Here is a 12,546-nt window from a genome sequence, read left to right as displayed (position 1 = left end):
TTTTTGTTCTAGATTATCTTTCCAAAGATTCCTGCTTAACAAATAGTTTGGTAAAGAGAATGCCCCTTCCCTCAAAGTTGTTTTCTGTTCAGTGTCATATAGATACCTTCTTCCTCTGGGATAAAGGACAGGCAAATTTCTTTGCAGCTCATAAAAGATTCATGCTCTCTAAGCTCATGATGTGAGCTGTGATGAAAACACTCTACACACATAGCGTCACCTGGACCATGCCAGCAGGGCTTGGAGAGCAAGGGAAACTGATGGGTCATAAAACTCAAACATCTTGCTAGCCCATGAGTAATAAAGTTCTTTGTTTCTGTAGTAAAACAAATAAAATAAAATAAAAAATAATGCTTGTTTTGTTCAGAAAACACCTAATGGGCATTGGTCTACAAAAGCTGAGAGTTTGAGTAACCCTGCTATAATAAGAGAGATACTAGAGTTCTAATATGCACACAAGAGTCACAAGACAAAACAATGTGGCTGGGTGCCTGGCAACTGTAATCCTAGCACACTGGGAGGCTGAGGCAGGAGGATCCCATGAGCTCAAGAGTCTGAAACCAGCCTGAGCAAGAGCAACACCTTGTCTCTACTAAAAATAGAAAAATTCGTTGGGTATTGTGATGGGCACCTGTAGTCCCAGCTACTTGGGAGGCTGAGGCAGGAGGATCACTTGGGCCCAGGAATTTGAGGTTGCTGTGAGCTAGGCTGAGGTCATGGCACTCTAGCTGGGCAACAAAGTGAGATTCCATCTTAAAAATAGAGGCAAACGATAGAAATTTGGAGGAAGGAGAGAATGCTTCAGGTGAGGAAGTGAGATCTGAATATCACCTTGAAAGAGGGGCAGAACTCTTAGATATGTAAGTGGAAGGACAACTTTCAGGCAAGGAAAACAAGGTACACAGTAACGTGAGAGTAGGGAGGTTTAGGGAACATTCAAGTTCCTGTGACTAGAATAGTTTGAGAAACAAAGGGTCAAGGCTATGATCCCCAGCTCCTGAGCCACTGACCTGTACTGGTCCATGGCCTATTAGGGACCTGGCCCCACAGTAGGAGGTGAGTGGCAGGTGAGCAAGCGAAGCTTCATCTGTATTTATAGCAGCTCCCCATCATTCACATCACTGCCCACACTCTGTCTCCTGTCAGATCAGGGGCAGGATTAGGTTCTCAGAGGACCACAAATCCACGGTAAACTATACAGGCAAGGGATCTAGTTTGCCTGCTCCTTATGAGAATCTAATGCCTGATGATCTGAAGTGGAGCTGAGGCAGTGAGGCTAGTGCTGGGACCATCTATTTGCAGGAAAACAAGCTCAGAGCTCAGACTGATTCTACATTGTGTTGAGCTATGCAATTATTTCATTATAGTATCTTACAATGTAATAATAGAGGCCTACATGGGAGGATTGCTTGAGCTCAGAAGTTAGAGATCTGCCTAAGCAAAAGTAAGACCCTGTCTCTAGTAGAAAAAAAAAAAAAAGTAAATGAAAAAATTAGTTGGTCATTGTGGTAGACACCTATAGCACCTATAGTCTAGCTACTTTGGGAGGCTGAGGCAGGAGGATCATGTGGGTCCAGGAGTCTGAGGTTGCCGTGAGCTAGTCTGACACCATGGCACTCTACTCAGGGTGACAGTGTGAGACTTTGTCTCAAAAGAATTTAAAAAAGAAAAAAAAAGTCAAAATTAATTAGTACTATATTTAAGAAAATAGACATAAAATGCACAATAAATGTAATGTGCTTAAATAATCCCCAAACTATCCTCTCCCCCAGGTTCATGGAAAATTGTCTTCATGAAACTAGTCCTTGGCTCCAAAAAGTTTGAGTCAGAGCCACCCAGTGAGGCCCATCAACTATGTGCTACTTCGTACCAAAGCTCACATAAATCATCAACTTATAAACTGCATTTAGAGAGAATATGAGAAGTAAGAGAGTGTGACAAAGAAAGTAATAATAGAAAGCATTAGAGGGAGAAGGCTTATTTCTTTGCCTTATTTCTATACATCAATGTGATATTCTATATTACCATGATACACATTTCTACTCTTCTGAAAAATAATCCATGACGGATGTCTTTCTTTGTCAAAAAAGAGAACCTTTCTTTTCATAACAAAAGCAGAGCAAGGAAGTCATTAGTTGAATTGTCATAGTGTTGTTTTTGTTATGAAATGTCAGATTTACAGGCCTTCACTCTTCATATTTATGACTGTGATGGGAAGACAACCAAAGTGGATGTATGGATATACCTCTCCATGACTTTGAGTAAAATTCAAAAGTTGGACTTAACAGAATGCCATGCTATCTAAGAAGTGTAAACAAAGGTTTTATTTAATCACCTCCTCTATTAAAAAGTCATGTCCATTACTTAATTTTATGGACACAGAAAATACTTATCCTATATGGAAATCCCTCAAGCCAGTGGCTCTCTTCTCTCCCTTTCTCTTTTATTGCCCAACCACCTGGCTTTATTTTCTATTAAGAAAAAGACTTGAACTAACTGTTTTATTGTTCCAGGGGGGGAAAAAAAAAATCATTCTTCCATTTTTGATGGGTTAGCAACCATTAAGGTCATGATTCACAACAGCCTCCTTCCCCACTCCCATACTCCACAACAGAGTTTAGACAAGGTTGTAAATATTTACTCTTTCCCTCCTTCCTATGCTTTCAGAAGAAGAAAAATGCTCTAGAGAGAAATGTAGACTCAGACAAAGATCACTACCCCCCAAGTGGTATCCCATGGGGATAGAAGGGTGAGGGGTTATTAGAGGACACACATGGCGCGCATATGTAGCAGTTGTGGAGGAAAGAGGAGCTGGAAGGTTAAGATGTTCAGCTGGGGCAGCACGGATGAGAAAGACAGTTCTTTGGATTAGTTTCTTGAGGGTACCCTAAAAACATCAGATGGCAGGGGATTTTAATAACAGTTCCTGTGACCGCCCCCATGTCTTGAGGGCTTACTCTACTGGCCCATTTTCTTCCCCTCTCTCCTGGAAGCCCCTGTAAATTATAATGATGTATGTTCTTTTCAGATGTGCCCATGCCATAGGATGAATAAGGGCCATCACTGGGCACTATATTTCAACACATTTCTTAAATATATGAAGCAAATGGAAAAATGCCTATAATTGAAAGAAGTAGAGAAAACTTAATCTGAGAGTTTAGGAAAGAGATATAACCTAAGAGGAAATTTTACCTGTGGGCTCTGAGAGCTGCAGACCTGGCAGTAGCAGATGTGGAAGGGGAGGAGGAAGAGCAGAACTGAAAACAAGGGACGTATACGAGGGCCTGAATACAAAACATACCCTCTATTCTCCAGGCAAGGTGAGCAGCCAGAGAAGTATCACCCCTACACAAAAACAAATAATAAAAAATCCCGATAAATCTTCTTTCAGATTACAAGCCATTTAGTGAAGAATTAGGAAAGGTAATGTGGTTGCTGGAATTCTAAATAAAGACTTCATTTTGACCCATGGGGAACCGTCCCACCACAGAAGATTAATGACGGGCCCCCTGCTCTTCATGCCATTTTGAGTGTCCAGTGTCATCTGCCTCCAAGCCCTTCTGCTACATCCATAGAGCTTGTGGTTGGTACTTATTCATAATAGAAAATGACAGCCAAGGACTCCCAGATACTTCATCAAAACTTTCAACATGGGTGGCGCCTGTGGCTCAAGGAGTAGGGCGCTGGTCCCATATGCCGGAGGTGGCGGGTTCAAACCCAGCCCCGGCCAAAAATAAAAAAAAAAAAAACCACAAAAAACAAAACTTTCAACATGAATGAAGAGTCCAAATTAAACAAATATAAAAATTGACTGAGAGGAAACAGAGATAATATTATAAGAACAAAAAAGGGACTTAAGAAAAATCCTCTATTTTCCTGAAAGATCTGAGAAAATATTGCATCCATAAACTAAGCACAGGACAGCGCCTGTGGCTCAAAGGAGTAGGGCACCAGCCCCATATGCCGGAGGTAGTGGGTTCAAACCCAGCCCTGGCCAAAAACTGCAAAAACAAAACAAAACAAACAAACATAAACCAAGCACAGAAGGCTATGAAAATACAGAACAACCAGAGAACAAGAAATATTTCTCAGAATTAAAAAATATATAATTGAAAAAAAAAAATCAAAGGAAAGATGGGACTTAAAGGTAAGAAATTCTCCTAAAACAAATTGTATAGATAAAGAGAGAAGGATAATTAAAGAGGAGATGAAAAGACTTTCTAGAAAGAAAGAAAACTAAGAAAATAAAGAAGAGTATTCACATAGATTAGTAAAATAAAAATGTTCAGACCAGAAACAAGTCTTCCAACTAAAATGGCTACCTTAGGTGTATATTTTATATATTTCTATCCTCTTTCCCTCTCTCCTCTTCCACCATTTTATCTTCATCATTTAGGTCCCCAGGGTCTCCTCATCTGCCATCTGATATCAAGACCCATTTAATCCTCTCCACAATCTTTGAGGCAATGGAAGAAGAAAGAAAATAATACTTAGCAAGCATGCATTATTCTTACATATTTATCATTTAATTTTTCCAACACTTCCATGAAGTCAAGGCCATCCCCATTTTAACAAGGCCAAAAGAACAAAGGATTGGGTCAGTATTCAAACTGGCATCTTCCTGTTTTGAAGACCATATTCCTTCTAGTACACTACATATTGTAATGCCTCTTTGTTCATTTAGTTGTGAGATAATTTTTTTCCCAGTGGGGAAAAGGAGGGAGTAAACTTTGTGAGGAAGTCATATATTTTGCTATAATGATTTGTGTAGCAAAAAGGGTGAGCCTTATACCATTCCCAGTGTTCCATGGGATTAAAGTTCAGTGACATGAGAACTTGAAAATTTCCAGCATGAACAAGGAGCTGGGAGACCTGCTGACCCACGGCTAGTGAGCTACAGGCACCACTTGCATTCAGTGTGTAATCAGTAAGTGCTCACACTCCATAAAACTGGAGGAAAGAAACAGACAAGGAAAAAGCTGTGGCACACTGAAAATACAGTTCATTTATTTATTTATTTTATTAAATTATAGCTGTGTACATTAATGCAATTATGGGGTACAATGTGTTGGGTTTTTTCATTAAGTCATATACACATAGATCATGAATGCATTTATGCATATGTGGGGTACAATGTGTTGCTTTTTTATACAATCTGATGTGCTTACATCAAACCAATCAACATAGCTTTTGCCTCATTTACTTGATTATTGTGTTAAGACATTTATGTTCTACACTTGACAGATTTGACTTGTACCCTTGCAATATGCTCCATAGGTGTGGTCCTGCCATTTACTCTCCCTCTATCAAACCTCCCCCTCCTCTCCCTTCCCACTCCATTTCTCTATTTCGTGCTGGGCTATAGTTATGTTTCATCTTTCATAAGAAAGTGTGAGTAAATATAAGTTGGTTTCTTTGAAGCACTGAGTACATTGGATACTTTTTCCTCCATTCTTGAGATACTTTACTCAGGAGTATATCTTCCAGGTTCTGGCTTTAGATACAATTTGAAATACTTTCATCAAACTGCATTTTCTTTAGTTATTATGTTAAGACATTTATATTCTACACTTAGTAGATTTAACATGTATGTACTCTTGTAAAATGCACCACAGGTGTGGTCCCACCAATTACCCTCCCTCCACCTATCCTCCCTTCTCCCCCTCCTCTTTCCCCTTCATCTTGGGCTATAGTTGGATTATAGCTTTCATATGGAAGTGTGGGTGCTTATAAATTGGTTTCATAGTAGGGCTGAGTACATTGAATACTTTTTCTTCCATTCTTGAGATACTTTGCTAAGAAGAATATGTTCCACCTCCATCCATGTAAACATCAAAGAGGTAAAGTCTCCACCTTTTTTAAGGCTGCATGATATTCCATGGTGTACATATACCACAATTTATTAATTCATTCATGGGTCGATGGGCAATTGGGCTTCTTCCATGACTTAGCAATTATGAATTTGGCTGCAATAAACATTCTGATGCAAATATCTTTGTTACAGAGTGATTTTTGGTCTTCTGGATATATACCTAGTAGAGGAATTACAGGATCAAACGGCAGGTCTATTTTTAGATCCCTAAGAGATCTCCAACTTCTTTTATTAAAACCTTCAAATCAAGACCCCAAACTCCTATCTTCAGCACAAAACACAATTAAGTTAAAGTTGCCCGAAACAAGAATGAAGTTGCAAGATGGACCTAAAACCTCAGTGGCACCCACTTAGCAAACACAGCATGACCTGCCCTAAATACATGGCTGGGCATCTGCTTTGTATTCAAGGTAGCCGGTCCCTTGGCTGTACTATCCTAGCTAGTTTTTCTTACCACGCTTATTCTGTAGGATACTGAAAGTAATTAGCTTGATGACCTGGAAAATCACTCTTAAAATCCCCACAACATTTGAGAGAAACGGCACAAGAAATTTTGACTAAAAAGCTCCTAATTTACAACTATTAACTCCCTGTGTTCCTATTCCTGGCAAGGTAAATGAATCTGTAGTCATATACATTTATTAGAAATATTCTTTTTTAAACTGTCAAATTGTGAGAGTAGGTTTATTTCGTATTTCCTATTTCATAGGAACCCAAGCTTTTAGACAACTTTGGTGAGAATCTGAAAATTCAACTGTTGGTTGGCTGGTAAATCAATTCGCATTTCTGTAAAGTTAGGTTACTGATGAGCTTTAAAACTATTTTGTCTAACCTATCAGTCAAGAATGCATCTTTTCTACAAGTTCTCACAGGTACTCCTTCTTTTTAATACTGCCTAGAATAGGAAGCTCGTCTTCTTAGAATGATTTGTAAAAGAAATCTTAGACTTAGGACGAAGGCTATGTTTATGCTGGAATGCAGGCGTGGCTGAGGATATCTTGGGGAAGCTGGTTGGGCAGACCAACAGAAATCTACCAACTTGAGAGTCTGAGAAACATCCTGGGAGAGACTTATCCACAGGGAAGAAAGCAGAGGCATCTAAAATTGGTCCAAGGTTAGCAAAGTAAGCACCTCTTCTGCTGTCTCCTCATCTCATGTCTTCTCCTAGAAATGTTATTTGCTCAAACATTACTCATATTTCTTCTTAGAAACTCTACTTTTGTGCCTGCTAATGAGGTACTGGACCATGTATTGTATGTCTGCAGCTGATTGGGCCAGGGTTAGACACCTGACTCCAAGGGGGCCCTTTTGATTCTCTCCTGTAGGAAATTTTAAGTAGCACCCAGAGACTCTGGTAAAGAATCAGTGGATACTTAGAAAGTCAGTATCAGCTGGGGCAGCTATTCTCTTTCCCCTGTACATAGAGAAGTAAGGAAAACTGGTCTCAGAGGAAGAAGCATGAAGCAAACTTCCCAGAGAAAGGTCTGTGGCTCTGGAAACAGAGGTAGCTGCTGCCTTGGTTCCTGACACTGTTGCAATTCCTGGTTGTAATCTTCAGTAAATGTTCAATATTTGGCCTTGAAATATCCCTGCATCTGTCCAATAATTTCCTATTTTCTCCCCAGATTCATTGGGGTTAATTTTTTTTTTTACTTCCTTTATTCCTGAAGAGAAAGACTGCGGAGTAAGGAAGTAGAGGTAAGGACGTAAAGGGAAAAAGGGAGGAAGAAAGGGAGGGACAGAAACAATGAAAACAAAGGCACTTTGTAAAACATCTATAAAATATTGACAGCGCATGTCTGGATAGCGGAATGGAATAAATTGACATGGACATTCCCTAAATGGAGTAATTGCTAAATCACATTAAGCCCAAGGGGAACCAGCAGGCTGAGCAGTGGGAGAACTGGACTCAGAAACTGAGAAGCAGCTGAAGAGGATGCGTCTTTCTGGCCGAGACTTCACAGAGGGCTGTGCTTTGGATGATTAGGACCCAGTAGCATTTTGGGTGACATTAAAAAAAGTCAGCCACCAACAGAAAATGACAGATATGTTATGGAAGTTAGAGAACTAGAGCTGGTTCTCAAGGACACACGTAATGTCGTGGGCGACTCACAGAGCGTTTGGGGGAGGGAGGCGTGGAGAACCACACATCAGGTTTGGATGTGTCTGGTCACGGCTACTTGGACCTCACTTTGGATCTTCAGGTCAGTGTAACTTGGGGTAACTTGTGGTGTACGGTTGACCCTCTGTATCCGTGGATTCAACCAACTGCAAGTTGAAAATATTCAGGAATAAAATGGGTGGCTATGTTTGTACTAGTCATGTATAGACTTTTCTCCTTCTTATTTCCTAAACAATACAGAATAACAACTAGTTATATAGCATTTACATCATACTGGATATTATAAGTAATCTAGAGATTTTTAAGTATGTAAGAGGACGTGCATAGATTATATGCATATACTACCCCATTGTATATCAGAGACCTGAGGATTCTCAGATTTTGGTTTGTGGGTGGGTGTGCGGAGCGGGAGTGACTAGAATCAATCCCCTGTAGAAACTGAGGGACACTGTATGTGTATTTGTGTTTGTGTGTGCACATATGTGTATATATTTAGTTGCTGGGACATTTCTGTTGGCCCCTCTTTATTTTGTATAATTCCAAAGGGTATCATACGGTAGCCCTTCAAATGTTTGAAGGCTATCATGAGGCCATCTCTAAATCTAAGATTCCATCAGCCATACCATTCCCCCCAACCTGGTCCCATACATCAAACATGTCCTATGGGGAGAGGGGGAGGAAGGAAGGTGACAGGCAGCAGGAGGGAGGACAGTTGGCCGGGTCTCACCTAATGTGCTCAGTGTGAGGGTGTTCAGCACACCCCCTAGGTGAGGGCTCAACTACCACTTGAACTTTACCATAGATTTGAAAACACTGTAACCTAAAAATTTGTAATCCCCTCCCCATTAATTTGAAATAAAATAAAATTAAAACACACACACACTCAAATCACCTGAGACACTTCTTGAAAATATAAAATACATGTTCTTGGTCCTGTTTCCAGAGATTCTGATTTGGTAGATCTAGATTGGGGATGAGAAATCTTTATTTTTAAATAGGTGACTTTTATGGCACTGACTGCTTGACATGTTGGTCCCTGTATTTTAAAAGTATGCAATTAGTCATCAATTAGGAGATTTCCAAAAAAGAAAACGGTACTCCATTTATGATTTACCTATTGGAGTAAAAAAAAAAAAAAACAACTATAATTTCTTTACTCATAGCCTATTGATGCAGCCTTGAATTGCATTAGCCTTTTATCAGTCTCTGTTGATTTATTAAACTTTGTGATCTTTATGACTTTATGATAAATTAAAATTCACATCATAGTACACAAAAAAGTTTTGTTCTTTATTCTGTACTTAAGTAATTTATATTTGAAACCTAAAATAAAAGTTTACATTTCCCTTTGAAATTGTATCTTGATTTGGTTCACAGAGATCTTTTATTAACAGAATAACTAGGGCTTTAAGCATGTGTGTGCTGTCCTTCCCAGCTTTGGTTTACACATGTATTCAAATTATAGATGCATGCCTTCAACGAACTCATATAAAAGGTTAGTAGGAGCTTTGTATAAATTAGTACCAAGAGCACAGAATTCTAAAGGGTCATTAGAGAAAAGTTAGCACAAAGGCATCGTGATAGTTTCCTATTGCTACCGTCACAAATTACCACAAACTTAGTGAGGTGGCACAACACAAATTTGTTATCTTATTGTTCTGGATGTCAGAAGTCTAAAACCGGTCTCATTGCATGCCTTCTGGAAATTCTACGACAGAAGCTCCTCCCACCCCCCTTTTCCAGCTTCTAGAGGCTACATGGATTCCTTGACTTGTAGTTTGTTCCAGCTTCAAAGCCTGCAATGGCTGGTTGAGTCATGATGCCATCTCTGCAGTTCTGACTCTCCTGCTTAAAGATTCTTATGATTACCCTTGTAATCAAAGGTAACCTTTGCTAAAGTCAGCTGATCAGCAACCCTCTTTCCATCTGCAGCCTTAATGCCCCCCTTGCTGTGTGGCGTGGCATATTCACGGCTTCTGGAATAGGACCTCTTTGGCATTCCGTCTACCACAAGCTATCAGTAATAGCTCTCTGGAGGTCTTTTAAAGTTTTCAGATCACAAAGCCTGTTCCTGTAAGTTAACTTGTTTGAACCTCCTTCATCTCTCTGTGCTGCAGAAGTCAGCTGTTATGAGACCCATTTGAAACATGAATTCCAAGCTTAGAGACAGTATGGAATATCCTTTAGAGTAAAAGATTACTAAGAGATGCAGTTGGAACCAGACTTATATTATCCCCCCCCCCCCCCAGTGACCTTTATAAAGCATTTGACCAGCTACGAATCCACTTAACGCCTTACCATCCAATGTTCCTCGTGCTGGTCGCAAGAACATTGTGAAAGACACTAGCAGGTACACTTTCTCTAGGCCACACCTCTGGTCGACAGGCCAAATTACTTACCAGAAAAAGGCAATAAAATTTAATTTTCTTCCATGCCCTTAGGGAACTCATGCTATCTCCTTGTAACAGCTGCTTTTTCTTTTCCTTTTTTCCTTAAGAACATGAAAACAACTAAAACGCCAGTCTCAGTGTCCTCGGGATATGCTGAGCACCCTGTGGCTGGAGATTCTGCACTGCCCCCTTTCTGCATTTAGATAATATTCTCTTTGGAATTCTATAAACCTGCCATTAGCTAAATTCTTCTTATCATTGTCTGATGGTGCCTTCCTGTAACTGTTCCAGGGGGCTTCAAATCACCAAAGTTCAAGTCCACTGTCTATCTTTAAAAATGCTCTTTTCTCTCCTTCCATTTCTTCTCTGTGTCGCTGTTTTTCACTTGCCAACTTGTTGATACCAATTTAATTCCCTTCTGCCTCTTGTAAAATTCCCCCTTCCTGGCTTCCTTTCTATATTACTTCTTCCAACTTATCCCAGAAACCTTCAGCCTATTTAATAAGCTCCTCCATGGAGACACATACTTAAAGTGCTTTTCTTTTCTCATCAAGCAAAGAGGCCAGATTGCATTCACAGCAAGCAAAATTGTGTACTCAAGAGCCCCAGGTAGGAAGACGCGAACAGCTGCAGCAGCCACAGTAATATTATTGTTCTGCATATTGAAGACACTGGGCTGGGTACGTTGTATCATCCCCATTTTGTAGCATTTTCTACTTTGGGCCACCACGCCTTCCAGAACTCCTTCATTGCCATCATGCATCCGGCTCAGCCCCTCCCTCTCTGAATCTGCATTTTGCATTTCTCTTTTTGTTTCTCTGCTCTGCTGTCTATGGATGTGAGCACCCCCAGGGCGTACCCTCCTTTCTTTTTGTGTGGCCCTTCTCTGAGATATCCTCTCTTTTCATGATTTCAAGTATATCCCATGTGCAGATGTTCTAACCTTTCTCGTTTGAACTAATCCTGGACATCTGACTCCCCAACACTTTCCACTATTGACTGGGTCTTTATGTTCCTAAGATGGAAAACTTCACCAGCCCAACTTTCCTTCTGAATTCAATCTCTTAAAATTTTGTCACAGCTATCCACTCTGTTTCCCCTCTTTCCTTTCTACTTGGAATAAATTCTCCCCAAATATCACAGCTATTTCTCCCCCTTTCCCTCCACACTGCCTGTTCCATTTGATCCTTTCCCCTGCTACCGTCCTAGCTCAAAAACTTATTATATGCTGCATGACTGCAATAACCTAACTCAGTGATTCTCAGCCCCAATCGCACATTAGAATCACCTGGGGGAGCTTTGAAAACATTCTTATATCTGGTCCTAGCCTTCGAGATTTTGATTAAATTGGGCAGAGATGGGACCCTGACACTGGCATTTTTTAAAACTCCCCAGGAGTTTAAGTGATTCTAATATGCAGCTTGGCCGAGAACCACTGAGCAAACCTTCCATTCCTTCCCATCTTTAATCCATTTTGCCCTTAAATTATGACTCTAAAGGATTCCTTCTTTGTATACTCACCCACTTAAAACTTTAATTCATTACCACCTCTAGGAAAATTTTCAAACTCATTGGCTTAGATACCTGCACTTCCCACATCTGACCCCAATCTACCCTATTAGCAAGAATGGAGATCCACTAATTCAGCTCCTGAATCTGCCTTGCAATTTTCTGCCTTCATGTGTTGTGGACTCTTTTTTTTTTTGAGACAGTGTCTTACTTTGTCACCCTTAGTATATAGTGCCATGGCATCATAGCTTACAGCAACCTCAAACTCTTGGGCTTAAGCAATTCTCTTGCTTCATCCTCCCAAGTAGCTGAGATTATACAGGTGCCTGCCACAATGCCCGGCTATTTTTCAAGATGAACTCTCACTCTGTCTCGGGCTAGTCTCGAACCTGTGAGTTCAAGCAATCCACCTGCTTTGGCCTCCCAGAGTGCTAGATTACAGGCTTGAGCCACTGTGCCCAGCAATGCATTGTGGACTCTTTTTCCCTGCCCCCATTTATGCCCACTGAGAATATATTTAATATTTCCATGTATCAAGCCCAAAGCCTTTCTCTATTTAGCTACCTGATCACATCCTTCCCCCAGATCCAGATCATTTCCTTTTGCATTAAACAGAGCAGTTTCAAATCCCAGTTGCTCTGCTGCTTGCTATG

This window comes from Nycticebus coucang, chromosome 2 (assembly GCF_027406575.1).
Source record: "Nycticebus coucang isolate mNycCou1 chromosome 2, mNycCou1.pri, whole genome shotgun sequence".
Taxonomy (NCBI): domain Eukaryota; kingdom Metazoa; phylum Chordata; class Mammalia; order Primates; family Lorisidae; genus Nycticebus; species Nycticebus coucang.
The sequence above is the reverse complement of the archived record's forward strand: the minus strand, read 5'-3'. Positions refer to the sequence as shown.